Source organism: Anomalospiza imberbis, chromosome W (genome assembly GCF_031753505.1).
Source record: "Anomalospiza imberbis isolate Cuckoo-Finch-1a 21T00152 chromosome W, ASM3175350v1, whole genome shotgun sequence".
Lineage (NCBI taxonomy): Eukaryota > Metazoa > Chordata > Aves > Passeriformes > Viduidae > Anomalospiza > Anomalospiza imberbis.
In genome coordinates this window covers 5,512,101-5,528,045 of record NC_089720.1, presented here as the reverse complement: position 1 = coordinate 5,528,045, position 15,945 = coordinate 5,512,101, and the positions used below count along the sequence as shown (strand labels likewise).

The following is a 15,945-nucleotide window of genomic DNA, read 5'->3' as shown; positions in this document are numbered from 1 at the left end:
GGCCCCGGGGAAACTCGGGTCTCCCGCCGGCCGCTTCACCTTTCGTGGCAGAGGTAAACACTGCAGTGCCCGCACCCGCTGCCGCCCCGGTACCCGCAGGAGGGACGGGCGGCGGAGACGGGCCAGTCCCCGCCGGGGCCCCCCCGGGGCCAGGGCCGTCAAGCACCGCACACAAAAGAGTCCTGCCCGGGACGCCAAATCCGACAGCGGACACCGCCGCCTCCCGCGGAGGGAGTGGGCAGGGCCGACCGCCCACCAGGGCAGGGTATGACAGAAAGTCGACCAACGTCCCGCGTCCGGCGGCTTCCTCCGTCTGCGCATGCCCGGCAGGCTGCGCAGATGCAGAATCGATTAATGACGTAGACCCCGAATGAGAGTGCAGGGGGGGAGCAGCCGACTCCACTCCCGCTGCCCCCAAGGGATAGGTTGTGGAAACCCCGCATTTCGGACAAAGTGTTGTCACCGAATCAGGCTCCAGCAGAGGCGGAGGCTGAGCCAGGGGCGCTTCGCAGCCCCCGAGCGCCGGAAAAGCACAGAGAGAAGGCGTCCCCGCCCCGCTCCACCACCCCCCGGGCGTGGATGGGCCAGCACTGATCCGCGCAAAGACTCAACATTCACCTCTGTCTCCGAAAAGAATTCAGCGTCACCCCGTTCAGAGGCTGGGGGGCTGGGAGGCTTAAAGTCCTGCCAAAGCTTATCAATCCGTCTCCATTTCAACAACATTGACACCACGCCTGCACTATAACCAGCAGAGGGAGAGCCCATGAGGTGTTCTCCCAGGAGAGACCACGCGTCCCTGGAGAACGCCTCAGGGGCTGAAAAGAACCCATGATCTTTGCCCCAGTAAAACAGATGTTTAAAGCCAACCCAAAGAAGAGAAGCCCTCTTTCGCTCCAGAAGAGCTTTCCAGACATTCAAGACCAGGAAGTCCTCCATAAAAATCACAGGGGTTGCCCTGACCACAAGCACTGCAGGCAGACAGGAAGGCAGTGTAATAAACGCCAATCACTTATTTTAAAAATTTATAAAAGTTTAATAAAAATAAAATGGTTATAAAAATAATACAAGTATAGTAATAAAGATTAAACAATTAGAGTTAGGACAATTAAAGAGACAATAGCAGCAAAAAGTTACAGCCCGGGCTGGGTACCTCTCTCTGGACAAAAGTGAGCCAGGGGAAGGACCCCGATAAAAGAGAATTCCCTCCTTAAGAGGGGTAACCTGTTGCATACACAAATCACTTCATGAATATGCATATTTTTTATTTAAAACAAGAAATTTGTCCGGTACTTGTTGAGGAATTCCTGTTAATCCCAGGCGCCTTGAAGTCTAAGTCGAGTTTGGAGAAGTTTGGTTTTTTTGTTGATAAGGAAAGCCATAAATTCCTCTCCTCTGGAAGATTTAGGGGTTTCTGTAATTGTTATCTCTGTGTGAAGAATTTCTTGATTATCTTCTCCTTCTCTTGAGCAAAAAGAATACCACACACACATATTTTCTATTTTAACTACTAAAGCTTAATTTCAATTACAAAACTACATTTACTATATTATTAAAATGTTACTACAGCATAACTTTCCAACCTAGCATAATACATATAGTAAATATCTGCGTAGAGCCATATAATATGCATTTTTCACGGCAGGAAGGCAGAGAGGCAGAGAGAGGGTCAAGAATTAAAAAGACCTTACCCACGGCTGTCCTACACACGGCGGCCACCAGATGTCGCACTATGACACGAAATAACTCATGCACTTACTGAAAGATGCAAAAGAACAAAAGGAGGAAATTTTATTTCTGACCTCGCAATATATAGAATTCCAAAAGTGACAGTGGATTGGAGGATGAAATTGCCACCTCTCCAACCACACTGGTCAAACCAACAGTCCATCAATTCCCTCCTCCCACAAAGAAAAATGCAAAGCAATCATTATTTACATGAACAGTGTATGAGAAACTCCAGTAGAAATATGTAAACATCAGAAGGCATAGAAAACTTTTACAAGAACTTTAAAACTTTTTAAAGAACAGGGCGACACTTTGTCTTATTTTCTTAAGGAAGCTGCCCCATCACCTTTTATGGTCCCTTGTGTACTTCCCCTCAAAAGATGCTCGTAATTCTTTCTCATTAAAATGTGAAAAAAAGAACAACAGTTCTTGGGCTGGCTGGTGGAAACTTGAGTCTACTTTTTTGTCATCCTGGTGTTTTTGCGGTTGTCTCTTGGTCTTTGCTTGAGACTCGATCTTGTTTTGACACGCGGAGCCAGACTCTAAAACTCAAAGACAGAGTGAGTTTTAAAGTAGGTATGTTTATTCGGCCGGACGCATGTGGGACATTTCCCCAAATACATGCGTACCCCTTGCTTACACACGTGTTCTTTTATGCCCTGGAGTGTTACATATGCATTAAGTTTCCCCATAGGTCATTTCCTGACTCCCCTCCCTCTCCGCTCTGTATGCTAATCAGCTTGTCGGTCCTCTGCGCCTGTGCAGCTGTCTCTGGTGGTCGTCCCAGGCTTCGGGGGTCGTAAAAGGGATGAAGTAAGAATGGTCTTCTTCAGGCTGACTTTTCGACCCCACTGCTTTGCACATGCCCATTGATTCCTTGGCCACGGTCCAAGCCAGGGGCCAGGATCCATCTGTTTCCAGAACATAAGGGGCCCCATTTTTCAGTTGTCTTTACACCCTGTATCCTGTTTTCCATATACATTCTTTCTCCTTATCAGGTCTCTCCTTGCTGCTCTGCACGTAGTCTCTTCCTTTCCCATAGGCCAGGATACAGTATATTCTCACGTAACCTAAGGATGTGGCCCTAAGCAATATCCATTATTTTATATGCCTATTACTATTCAATACCTTCTAATTTCTATGATTAATATCTTCTAGTTCTAACCCCATGTTTCAGTTTCCCCTGGCCTGGATCTTATAGTCCGTTTTTTGGGTTCTTCTACTGGGCCTTTAACTCGATTGGCATGAGTCCATCCCCATTCTGCAGTTCGCATGGCTGATTTGGTGGTGAGCAGTACCTGAAAGGGACCTTTCCACTGAGGAGTTTGAGGCTGATCTCTCCATGACTTAATCATCACCCAATTCCCAGGATTAATATTATGGATTCTGAAATCCAGGGTGGTAGTTTGAGGAATTGCCCCTTTATTTCTTAGCCTATCTAAGGTTTGTGCTATAGATATAACATTTCTTGGCATTGGTTTCCTCTTCCTCATAGGTGGCAAACTTCTGGGGTGAGGTCAGGAAGGGTAACCTAAACATCATTTCATAGGGTGACACCCCCAAATCTGACTGGGATTGGGTTCTAATTCTTATTAAGGCCAAAGGGAGCCATTTTATCCATGACATTTGGGTTTCAATCAGTAGCTTAACTAGAGCTCTTTTAAGAATTTGATTCATTCTCTCAACCCAACCAGAACTCTGGGAATGCCATGGAGTGTGCAACTCCCATTTCACTCCCAGGGCTTGAACAACTTTCTGCAATATCTTCAATGTGAAATGAGTTCCCCGGTCTGAATCAATCCTGTTTACCATCCCATATTGGGGAATGATTGATTCTAGAAGTGTTTTACTCACAACATTGGCATTGGCTTTCACAGTGGGTACCGCCTCTACCCAATAAGTCAAGTGATCTACTATCACTAGCAAAAACTTCCACCATTGTAGCTGGGGAAGCTCAGTAAAGTCTACTTGGATGTTTTGAAAGGGCCTTAAGGCTAGTTCTCGCCCTCCCCTAGGTGTTTTCCTCGTGACCTTCTTATTTACTTGTTGAATTATCACACACCGTTCAGTCACCTGCTTAGCTATTCCAAAAGTTCCTATGCATCCCCAATCCCTTAGAAATTGATCACTTAGCACTTGTGTACCCCAATGTGTTGTCCCATGTATGCCTTCCAACATTTCCCTGGCAAGGAGCTTATTCAACATTTGCCTCCCATCTCCTAATCTCCACTTCTCTTCTTTATCTTTCTTGGCTCCTATTTTGAGGAGTTCTTCCTCTTCTGCCCCACTAAACACTGGGACTTCTTGTATTTCTCCCATGGGGGTTAACATCATCATTCGTTTTTCTGTCCCTGATTCCGCTGCATTTTTAGCTTCCAAATCCACTAAATTGTTCCCTAGCGCCTCTTGAGTCACCCCTTTTTGATGTCCTTTAATATATACCACTGCTACTTCTTCTGGTAATTGTAAGGTTTCTAACACTTCTAAAACAAGTTTTTTGTTAATCAGTCCCTTTCCCTTTGAATTTAATAGCCCCCTCTCTTCCCAAATTTTTCCAAAGGTATGCACTACACCAAAAATGTATTTTGAGTCTGTATATATTATTCCCCTTTTCTGTGCTAATATTTCCAGAGCTCGTTTTAGGGCATATAGCTCACATGCTTGGGCTTACCAGTTGGAAGGTAACTTTCCCTTTTCTATGACTACCACCCCTTCATCCACTATAGTGTACCCTGATACCTGGTGCCCCTGGATTACCCATGAAGATCCATCGATGTACAATTGTTTTCCATCATGGAATGGTTGATCTGTTAGGTCCTCTCTTACTCTAGTTTGATAGTTTATAACTTCTAGACAATTATGCATTAATTCCTCACCTGGTTCTCCATATAAAAACTGGGCAGGGTTGAGTTGGTCACTCACGATCAGCTCTAAATCACTATTTATTAAGATGACTTCATACTTTAGCACTCGGGAATCAGTGAGCTATTTCTCAGCCTTTTGGCTTGGGATACTTCTAACTGAGTGAGGAGTATATACTTTCGGTTTTCCCCCAAAGGTTAGTTTTTTGCTTTCCTTTACGAGTACGGCAGTTGCTGCCACCACCTGAATGCAGGTCAGCCATCCCCGGCTGACAGGGTCTAGTAGTTTTGAAAAGTAGGACACTGTTTTCCTGGATCCTCCCCAGTCCTGGGCTAGTACTCCATGAGCTACCCCTCTTTCTACATCTACAAACAGATAAAAAGGTTTGTCTAAGGCAGGATGACTCAGTGCTGGTGCACTGACTAATTTTTGCTTTAAAGCTTCAAACTTTTGTTCATCGTCTTCTTCCCATCTAATCTCTTCTTCTACTAGCTTTTCATACAAGAACTTGATGGCCTGTGTGTATCCTTCAATCCATAGCCCACAATATCCCAGCAAGCCTAGAAACCTTCTAACTTTTCTCTTAGTTTTTGGCTGTGGGAGTGAGGCTATCCCTGCAATTCTCTCAGGGTTCAGCCGCCGGCTCCCTTGACAAATCCCATGTCCTAGGTATTTTACTTCCCTCTCTACAAATTGGAGTTTCCCTTTTGATATTTGAAGTCCTTGGTTCCCCAGAAAATTTAACAATGCTATGGTGGATTCCCGAATTTCACTGGTTGTACCTGCCCCAAAACCACCACTGGCTTACAGCCGCTCGGCCGGCCCGGAATACTACAGTGCGGGCTGCGCCTCCCCCGAAACCGCCACTGGCTGCTGCTGCTCAGCCAGCCCGGAATACCACAGCTCCAGCCACGCACATGGGCCCCCACTCGACCCCTTTTGTGTGCACTGACTCTGTGCTGTGAAACCCTCCACAAGCCTTTCTATCTCACACGTCCCGCCAGCCACAGGGGAAAATCCCCGCTTTCCTCTTCACCACACATCCCGCCGTTCCCTCCAACCGCCCAATATCCTAAAATGCCAGTGGACCAGGACGGGTCTGGTATAGTACTGGCGTGGAGTTCGCTTTCCTATACCGGAATTATGGAGTAATTATCTGGCCAAAAATAGTTATGACTCAATCCTCTTCTTTTCTTTTCTTTATCCAGACTCCTGTTGTGTCTGGGCTTCAGCCTGCAACCACCAGTGGCCCTGGCAGTGTCTGATAGACTCTGCCAAATTTGTGGTGTGAGTGCACCTCTTTTTGAAAACTAGCACCACCGGGGTGAGGTGTTTATCCCTGACAAGTCCCCCAAAACTGAGAGAAATAGCCACTCACTTTCCATAAATTTAGAAAGGTTTATTAAACCTTATCAAAAATACAACAGAAGACTGAATAGAGAAAATGTTATGGCGCCGGGAGCAAAGGATTTTCCCCACCATGTGCTCACCCACACCATGGAGGTTTTGCCTTTTAACCCTTTAGCCCCTCCCAAAATTCTGTCCATCGACTCCTTCTTCACTTTTCGTAGTGGAGTTTACTTCCTCAAATCTTGATTGGAGGTCAGATGTCACCATAGTGACAAGCCAACCCTCCCAAATGTCCCAACCCTGGCTGTCCCTTGATAACAACACAGGGGGTAAAACATAACTATAAATCTATAAAACTTTTCTTAACCTATATACATGATATTTGTCTGTTAATTGTGAGAGTCAATCATCACATTACTCATCTATCACACTCTGAGTTCTAGACAGTCTTATTCCCATTTTAATCGGGATTAGGTGGGCATGCCCACCTGGTTAGGGAAGGATCAGTCGGGAATAAGTGTCCCCTTTTCTCTGCTTACCTGCTTTTTCAGGCAGACATCCGAAAGAACCGAGCCATGTCTGAGAGGCAGCTTCCAGCCACATCAGCTGATGATTTAATACACAGCAGAGAAAAAAGTTGTACCGATTTGCCAAGAAAAGGCCAAACAGAAACTGAGGAGGATACCTCAATGTGAGATCCCTGGTTTTGGGCACCAGATATGAGCTTTGAAGCTCACTGTGATCCCCATTGTCAAGAAAATTAATCCACAAACATCAGAGGTTTATGTCCAAAACGGAGACAGAGGAGTCCTTTTACGTTATTTGAATAAAGGGAGAGGCCATGGGGCATTCCCCTGGGGTCTCTCTAATTTTTGGACGACGCAGGCTCCTTTTTATCCTAATTTCCTGGCCGCATTTCCCTTCTCTCTTTCCCCATTGGCTGAGGTACTTGAGAGGTAAAGACTTCCCGAAAAACCTGATACTGAAGATTTCCCTCTAATGTATAACCCGCCCTTTTAATTTGTAATTCTTATGGAATTTAGGGTTTTTCCCCATTGTTTCTTTCATCTTTCAATATCAAATTTCATTTATCAGCAAACCTAAAGTTTATTTGTAAATGAAAATATCTTTTTCCATTTGTCAATCAGTGGAATCCTTCCCATTGTTTCTTTTATCTCTCAGTGCTAGTTTTATCTACCAGCAGACCCACAGCTTGTTTGTAATGACAAATCCCTCATTCCTCTCACCATGCTCGACTTGGCCAGGAGGACCTGGCTAATAAAGAGGAACGGTGCCGCCGTGCCGACCCTGAAGCCCCCTGGCTTCGCCTGCCCGGCAGAGGCATGATCAGCAGCAGGGGGCACTCTCCTGTGTCTCGTGGAGAGTTGGGGAGCAGCTAAGACAGAGCGCTACGCTGTCTGCCTTGTATGGAGGAGAGGCAACGTCCGAGGAGGTAATAAGGGAGCTGACTCAAGGCTGGGGAAAAGTCTCAAGTTTAATCCGAGCTCTGAGAAGCTCCGAATGCCATTGTATCCTGTGGGAATCTAGGGCATCCCTCTGGCTGGCCTGGAAGGTCTGGGACCCTGGCAGGGGGCCAGGAACCCCCCTGTACAGAGCCCCGAGAGACACTGTCTCTGATCTCTGTCCATGGAAAAGATTTTTCAATCTTACAGGATGAATTACAAGCTCTGAGTGTTTGATATAAGTAGTAATTAGTGTGGCACGGGTGCAAAAGTAGAATTTTAGGATTCTAGGTAAGGGGTTCAAAGGAGGCAAGATGGAGGAAACTGGGCGTGCCTTGTCCTTTTTCTTCTTCTTCATGCCCTCCATGTTTCACTGTGGTGTTGGCATTTTTCTCTTGGTTTAGGCTGGGGACACACTGTTCAACATGGGTGATAGGTATTGGCACATTATTGTAAATATACCACACGTAGTTTTTGGTATATAATGTTTGTAACATCCCACTGAGGGGCAGAGCCCCGCACACTGTCCTGCAAGACAGACCTGCTGCAGGTCAGAGAGAAAATATTTTAGATAAGAAAGAATAAACAACCTTGAAAACCAGCACAGACGAATTACGACTCCTTCTTTGGCAGCGGGGCTGAAAGACAGAGACTTTCTACAATCTCGGGAGCATCTAAATATCACAGATCCCCACATAACTGGCGTCCCTGGGTGGGCAGTCTGAGGGGCCACAAGCCCGGAGGACTTGAGCCCAGACCATCGACCACCTGGCATCGACCCAGCCTAAGCACCAAAGGGCCCGATTTCCAGAAGGGCATGAACTAGATGCTGAATCCCAGACTGAGGAGAGAAGCATGGCCAGAGAAGGATTCCTGAACAGATAGCTTAAATCTCTACAGAGATGAATCGCCTCAAATTCGACCTGGAAAGGAGGAGGACCCAAGGCGCCTGGGAGCCTCCCCATTTGAGATCTCTCTGGATCGAGTTTGCAGACAACACAGTTAGTGGTAAGACCGGTCAAAACCAAGAACACTAATCCCCAGAAGATAAAATGACCTTGAAGCTTCAAGATCCAGCAAATATTATGCTGGAGGCAACTTTATAGGAAACCGTGGGAGTTGCTCATAGCTATCAGCGGCCAGCTGTTACTCCCCCCGGGGCGGAGGGGGGAGGAGTAGCATCTAGCCAACGGCAGACGGTGGGGGACCCTACCAAGGAAGGGGGGGCGGAATTAACCCCATCAAAAAAGAGGGCGGGGGGAATGGTCACCACCCATTGGGACTCCACCCCCTGATGCTTTTTGAGGCGTGTTTGCCTGATTTGCAAAGACCAACGAGAAACTTTACCCTTGCGGCAGAACACCTTTCACCCCCCTTCACAGGGAAACAGGCAGAGAGGCGGCGGGGGGGGGGCAGAGACAGCGCCGGGAACAACAGGGGTGCAGGCGGGCTCTGTAGCCCCAGGGGTCGCGGGGGGAAGGGCGGGAGCTGCCTTTCCGGGGGCCGCGGCAGCGCGGGGACAGTGCGGGGCCGGCCAGGGAGACCGCGAGGATGCGTGGAGCCGCGCCGAAAGAGGGCGCGGCAGCGTCCGTAATGGTGGGCGCGGGATCTGAGGCGGCAGGAGGGGCCGGAGCGACTGAAGCGGCCGGGGCCACAGCGGCGGCGGGTGCCGCCGCGGGGAGGCCCGGAGGGCGCACGGGGAATGCCGAAACGGAACCAGGCAGGGCCGCGGGCACAGTCAAGGCGGGCATGGCTGCGGGAGCCGTACTGGCCGTGGCAGGGTCGCGCGCGGCGTTGGAGGGGGCGGCGAACACCAGCCAGCCGTCCGGAGGCTGCGCGGGGCCGAAGGGGGAGACCCGAGTGGCGCCGGGCCGGGCAGGACGCGGCGCGCGGCCATGGTCACGGCGGCAGCGGCGAGACACAGCGAGCGCGCGCTGATGACGTCAGCGGAGCACGGAACCGCGCTGGGTGCCGGCGTTGCCATGGAGCCCAAAGGGAGCGACCCAGAATGGGACCGGGGCGGCGCGAGGGCCGGCGGGGGGAAGGAAGAAGGCGTTCCCGAGGGCGCGGCCGCGCCAGAGCCGGTGCAGGCGGGGCGTGGTGAAGACGAGGGCGTTCCTTCCCACATCCCCATGGCGACGCAGACAGAGAGGGGGCGAATCCAGGCTGCGCATGCATTTGCGAGAGTCATGGCGAATGCGGAAGTGGTTGGGAATGTGGGCGCTGGTTTCGGAGAGGCAAATCCCAGGCGCGAGCTAGGCACGGCAGACACCGGGCGTGAGCGGGGAGGGGGCGAGCAAGAAAGAAGCGCAGCCATGCCAAGGCAGGCAGAAGCGGGGCGTGACTGCGCCAGAGACATTCCTCTCCACACCCCCAGGGATTCCCTTTGATCACCGCCCCTCCACAGCAAGTGCGAGCAGCGCACCGCCCATTTCCTTTCATCAGCAGTGGCGGGCAAGCAGCAACAGAGCTGCATTGTGGCAGCAGCAGAACAGCGGTGGCGGAATTTTTCCGTGGCATCGGTGAGCCTGCAATCGCATGGTTCAACTGCAGTGCACGTCCAAAAATTAACAACAAATACACAGCAGTGCCCAGAAAGCACAGCAGCCAAAGCAAGCAACTTTTTACAAGGACACCCATTGCGTCAAATGTCCTGCGGCAACGCTGAGTGATTGGACCTCAACATTCACCCCGAAATGAGATTCAGTCAGTTGTCTTTTGAAACCAGTGCAACACAAGGCCTTCTACAAACTTCTCCAATGTTTCTAACACCAACCCCAGACGCTTCAGTTAGGTCGACATGACCTGGTCAGCAGCTGCACCCAGCAGGTGTGGCAACAGCATCATCCAATGACAGAACGGCGAAATCGCAATGGTTTTTTCATATCATTAATAATGAACAGATTTCCAGAGACACTCATCTGTCACAGTTTCAAGAAGAACACCAACGGAAAGACAATAGAACTCATGACATTTCTTCTCAAGAGCAACAACAACCTGTGTCATCTGAGATTCCATCAGAACCTTTTCCATTTACAAGAGACTTTTTGCTACAACCTTTCCTCCAATTAACAGACTGTGCTCTGGAATTGTGTTTGCATTCGGCAATGCATTTTTCCCAATTGTTTCTTCCAGCAGAAGGTAGCCACACCCTTTCCATATCATCTGTAAATATTCATTCTTCATCAGCATCCAGGCTACCTGCTGGACTGATGGCAGTTTCGGCCATGGTTTGCCCTGACTGTGCTGCACAGGGACTGTGTGCTGCACAGGGAAGGCAGCTTCCCCTTCCTCAGCCAGGAGGAGAAGAAATGCCAATGCGGATTCCCACTCATCATCCAAGAAGGAAAGAGATACCTAAGGTGTCAATACCCCTTGGGAACAGAGAGGACACATCTTGGCAAGGTGCAGAAAGGCCAAGAACTTCAGTAGCCCCCAAACATGAAAGAACCACATTTTGGCAAGGTGCGAAAAGGCCAGAAATGTCAGCGAACTCCGGGATGACAATGCATCAAGAAAACAATTTGCACAAGTGTCTGGTGTCACAGACTGGGCAGAAATCAGAGAGAGCATTAAAAGACAAAAACTTTGATATAATGAACATGGACAGCATCATATTACCAGTGACTCATAGTCCACGGACTGCAAACACGAGATGGGAAAGACTGGACTATGAGGTTGTGAGAGACTTAAAAACAGCACTGCGAGAAGATGGATTGGATTCTAAATATTTTAAACAGTTATTAAAGGGTACATTTGAAATATATGATTTAACACTGCATGATCTCAAATTCCTCCTTTCAGTGATTTTCACTGAATCACAGATTTTTATATGGGAATCGAGGTGGAGAAGGGCTCTTGAGGAGCTCAAAAACAGATATCAGGGAGGACCAAATGCAGCCATCTCCATAGCACAGATGGCAGGTGAACCCCTGTGACCAAATGATAATACAGGACAACAGATTAAAGAGCTACCACAGGATGTGTTGATTGACATCAAGAATGCAGCATGCAATGCAATTTTACAAACTCCATTGTAGCAGTCAGAGGCCCTGCAAGGCCTCCCTGGCGGTTACCCACCTAAGACAAGAAATGCAGAGTCATGATGAGTGGACCAAAGTAGCCCCTCTTCCGTCTTCGGACACTTGTTATCTTTCTGTAAGGCTATAGGTCGTATTCTCCTCAACCCTGGCCATTGGACAATTTCCAACACCCCAGTAGCCTTCTTAAACCCCCATCTCTGCCCAGTTCAGGGGAAGAGCTGTCACTGGAACCCTTTGCAAGACCCTGGTAATAAAGACTGCTGCGGAACTCCTCACAGGCTTTTCCTCTCTCAATCCCTGCGTCTGCCGAGGCACCTTTGCAAGCTCAGAGCTGAAATCACTAAGAGCTGAACTCACAGAGCTGAAATCACTCAATAGTGCTTGCTTAGGTTGCTTGCGGCTGGGAGCTAGCCCAAGGGACCCAGAGAGGTTGTGCCTCATCAGCACAGTGCTATCCAGGACACCTACGGCGGCAGCTGCCCGGGGGGCCAGACGGACCCCCGGGGCCCCAGGCTGTGATACTCCATCAGCAGGGACACCTGAAAACATCTACACAGGGATCAGGCAAGGACCTTCAGAACCTTTTACTTCATTCCTTGAGCATCTCACACAAGCAGTGAACAGGCAAGTGAATGAAGAAACAGCAAAACCACACTTGATTTGGGGTCTTGCATTTGCAAATGCCAACACAAAATGCAGACAAATCATCAACACACTGCCTGGTCAACCCTCGTTGGAAGAAATGGTGAGGGCCTGCAGCAAAAATGATACACCTCAACACACTGCATCAATTCAGACAAACATCTGGGGAAAGCAACTTGAAAGGATCTTCCAAGTTTGGGATGGAAGATTTCTCTAAGCACTTCAACTACTGTTTCAGCGAAACAATTTTACAGAAGACACATGAAGATTGTGGAAGAGGACCAGAAGAAAGAATCACAATCACTTGTTTCTTTGTTGTGTGACAGGTCATCATTGTGTGGGATACACAGTGTGAGAAAGGGACATCTTATCATAATGAAAATTGAAATAGAAAATTAAATAGGATGAATTTTTAGTAATTTATTATATTAAGGTTTAAGTTAGGTTGTATTTTAACATTTTATTAATGATGGGATTGATTTTTATATAGTCTGGTTTAAGTATTATTTAATTAGAGTATATCACTTTAAGTTTTATTTTAGGTTTGGGCCCTGAAGAAGTTAAGTTTTATAAAAGTTTAATTGATAATGAATTTATATATTATTAATTTGATACATATGGATTTTATAAAGTTAATATAATTTAGAATTTTTTAACCAAGGTTTTTTTTATATTGAGTTTAAGTACTGTTTGATTCAAAAATTATTTTAAGTTTTTTGAAGATCAAGTTTATTTAGCTAACAAAGTTTAGTTGTTTTTCTTTAAGGATGGGAGGATTTCAACTGAAAAGGAGGTCATGAAACATTGATGAACATTGATTTAAGGAGAAGACACAGTTTGTTGGATCCTTGGTTTTGTTTCAGTCTTTTGTGTTTTATTATAAGTTTATCAATATGTAAGAGTTTTAAAGGAATTTTCTTTGGGTTTTCTGAGATTGATTTCATCATTTAATAGTTTTTATAGTCTGTTATTTCTTTATATAATGATACAAAGGGTGTTTGTTGTTTTCAAATGCTTTCTTTTATTTTTTAACTATTTAAGTGTTTTATAAATGTAATTATTAAGAAATTTTATCATATTATTAGGTGAAGCCTTGTGCTTTGTTTTTTCATAGCAAATTTTCATATGTTTTATTGTCCTTTATGCAATCTTTGCCACATTGCATGCCATTTTGAAGTCTCATTTTGGTTTCTAACTGTATTGTGCATTTTTCTAGGTGGACCTTCTGGTTTGTTTTTATATGTCTTGTGAGTGGAATCATTGCATTTCTATTTTTTATCATTCTCAAATGTTTTTCAGAAGATCTCAAATGGAGATGCCTGAAACATTTTGACAGCCTTTTGTCAACTGTTGATCTTGTGATTTCTTCCAATTGACATCCTTTTTCCCTCAAAGAAGTTTCAAGGAAAATGAATCCTTGTGTCATCTGATCAATTTATCCTCTTGAGCTTCAAGTATTTATTTTATGTGAAAATGTTATGATAGGTTGTTATAAGTATCATTTATGTATTGTTGGTACAAGCTTTGTTTTAGATAATATGTTAGGGGACATCACTCCAGTTTAAAGTTTGGGTCCTGGCCAGGTCCTGATTTTAACTTGGACAGATGAGTTTGTCAGCAAAATCCAGAGGTTTCTGCACAAAAAATGAATAATATGCAGGTCATTTTGACCTACCAATTCGATGTTACAGCTGACGCAGCTTTGAGGTGAAACTTGTCAGCCTTGCCCGGGAAAGGATGCCAAGGATTTTCACTGGAAACAAATGTTTCAGCTGTTTGCAGACTCTGAAGTGCTGGCACAATGTTTCTAATGATTGTGCTTTGTTCAATTTTATATATGTTATTTAGAATCTCTTCCTTTTGAACCTTCTTGAATTGTTGTCAGTTTTGATAAGTTTTATACATTTTAACATTGAGGTATTTTGTCTTATTTTATATTATGTTTTATATTTTTCAACCTTCCTGTTTCAAAAGAAAGAAGGAGAGAAAGGTGAAGAAGTGCCTGAAATAAGGCTGGAATGAGGCTGGAGATTTTGTGTATTTTAATATTTTGAAATAATTCTTTTGTAAAGCGCACTTTACTGATCATCGAGTGAAACATGAGGAGAGTCCCAGACACTGGACAGATCAAATTGAAAAAAACATTCAAATTAACAACTTTGGGCAAGGATTGTGTTTGTGTTTTCACAGGGGTTGAAAGTGGGTGTCAGCAGGATGCATGAGATCTTGTCGAGTTCAAAGGAGAGCAGATCCTGACTCCAGAAGCAGAGAAGTCAGCATGCAGACGTGAGCAGGTGTCAAGACAGCGGACATCTCTTCGTTCTACATGCAAAAAGAGGACTCTGGGACTTGGGTTTCTTTTGGGACTTGAGTTGTCATCTTTCCATTTCAGGAAAGGAAGATGTTGATGTTGCATTCCAGATTCCCATGGCAAATGAGGCCTGCAGTTTGATCAAGTGTTATACTTGTGCCTCATCTTCTCACTGATTACCTTGGGCAATGGGGTGGTTTTGTTCATGTTTCAACCAAGAAAAATGTTTGGAAAACTCTGGGCAGCACATCAGGGTTGACACTATCAGTCTGAAACACTCAAGGCCAGAAAAACCCTTTTCAACATGTTTGAATTTGCCAGGGAACAAATGGCTGATTCCAAAAGACATCCCTCCAACAATTTTGCAAGTGCATTCTCAATTTGGAGAATGGAGGTGGTGTTTGGATGGGGTTTCTTTCTGCAGCTCCTTATGAGCCTTGAGAACTGGAAAGTTGCGGCAAAAATGAATTTTTATATAACAATTCAGCTTTTTGGAGTAGCACAAAACAAAGATAAAATCATAAAAATCACTCCAAACCACAGAATTTGTAAAGAAGCATCATCTTGGTGTATTTACACTAAGATGTCAAACAAACCATCCAACCAGGTTTCAAAAGAATAGCCACGGGAGATCTTTTTCATTTGTAAAAACACAGTTTGATTTTCTATCCCTATAGATATCAGGGACATCCATGCAGCATTGGGAGATCTTTTGTTAACACGCAGCATGACTTTGATAAAAGACCAAGAAGGAAAACTAATGAATGAAGTGATCCAGACTGACAATGATAATATTAACACATGGAAAAAAGGCTCGTAAAACTGGAATAGTTCTGCTTTCACAGCAGGTGGCATCGAAAAGAGCCTTGGCACAGTTGGATCAAAAGAGGTTGTGGGCGGAGTAAAGATGCCCATGCTGTTTCTTTTGCATTGAATGATTTGTTAGCTAACAGTGTGAAATGAGAACAAAGCAGCAATTGAACATCTATTGCGGACACATGGAGACAAGAGTGAGAAATTTGAAGAGGTATCATGAGAGAAAACACACCAGGAGCAAAATTAAATCTTAGATAGATAGTGTGTTCAATTTGTTTTACCTTTCACAGTTGTAGAAGGAAATTTTGAAAGCAGTTGTATATCTTTACAGGGTATTGTAATACTTCTGATGCTTGTGCCGTGCTTGCTTTAGCACATGTGGCAGACCATGGACAGAGTTGTCAAAGAAGTATTCTTGGTTCAAAAAGGAGGGGGAGATGTGGGAATCCAGGGCATCCCGGTGGCTGCCCTGGAAGGTCTGGGACCCTGGCAGGGGGCCAGGAACCCCCCTGTACAGAGCCCCGAGAGACACTGTCTCTGATCTCTGTCCATGGAAAAGATTTTTCAATCTTACAGGATGAATTACAAGCTCTGAGTGTTTGATATAAGTAGTAATTAGTGTGGCACGGGGTGCAAAAGTAGAATTTTAGGATTCTAGGTAAGGGGTTCAAAGGAGGCAAGATGGAGGAAACTGGGCGTGCCTTGTCCTTTTTCTTCTTCTTCATGCCCTCCA

The 15,945-nt window shown here is 45.9% G+C and overlaps 1 long non-coding RNA gene across 1 annotated transcript in view; it reads right to left on the bottom strand.

The window, feature by feature from the left end:
• Positions 1–5,898: 5,898 nt before the first annotated feature.
• LOC137464258 (uncharacterized) overlaps positions 5,899–15,945 on the bottom strand; it is a 360,835-nt gene continuing 350,788 nt past the window's right edge. Inside the window, exon 2 of the long non-coding RNA XR_010994136.1 lies at positions 5,899–6,369. This is a non-coding gene — a long non-coding RNA (uncharacterized lncRNA). The remainder of the gene's footprint in view (positions 6,370–15,945) is intronic.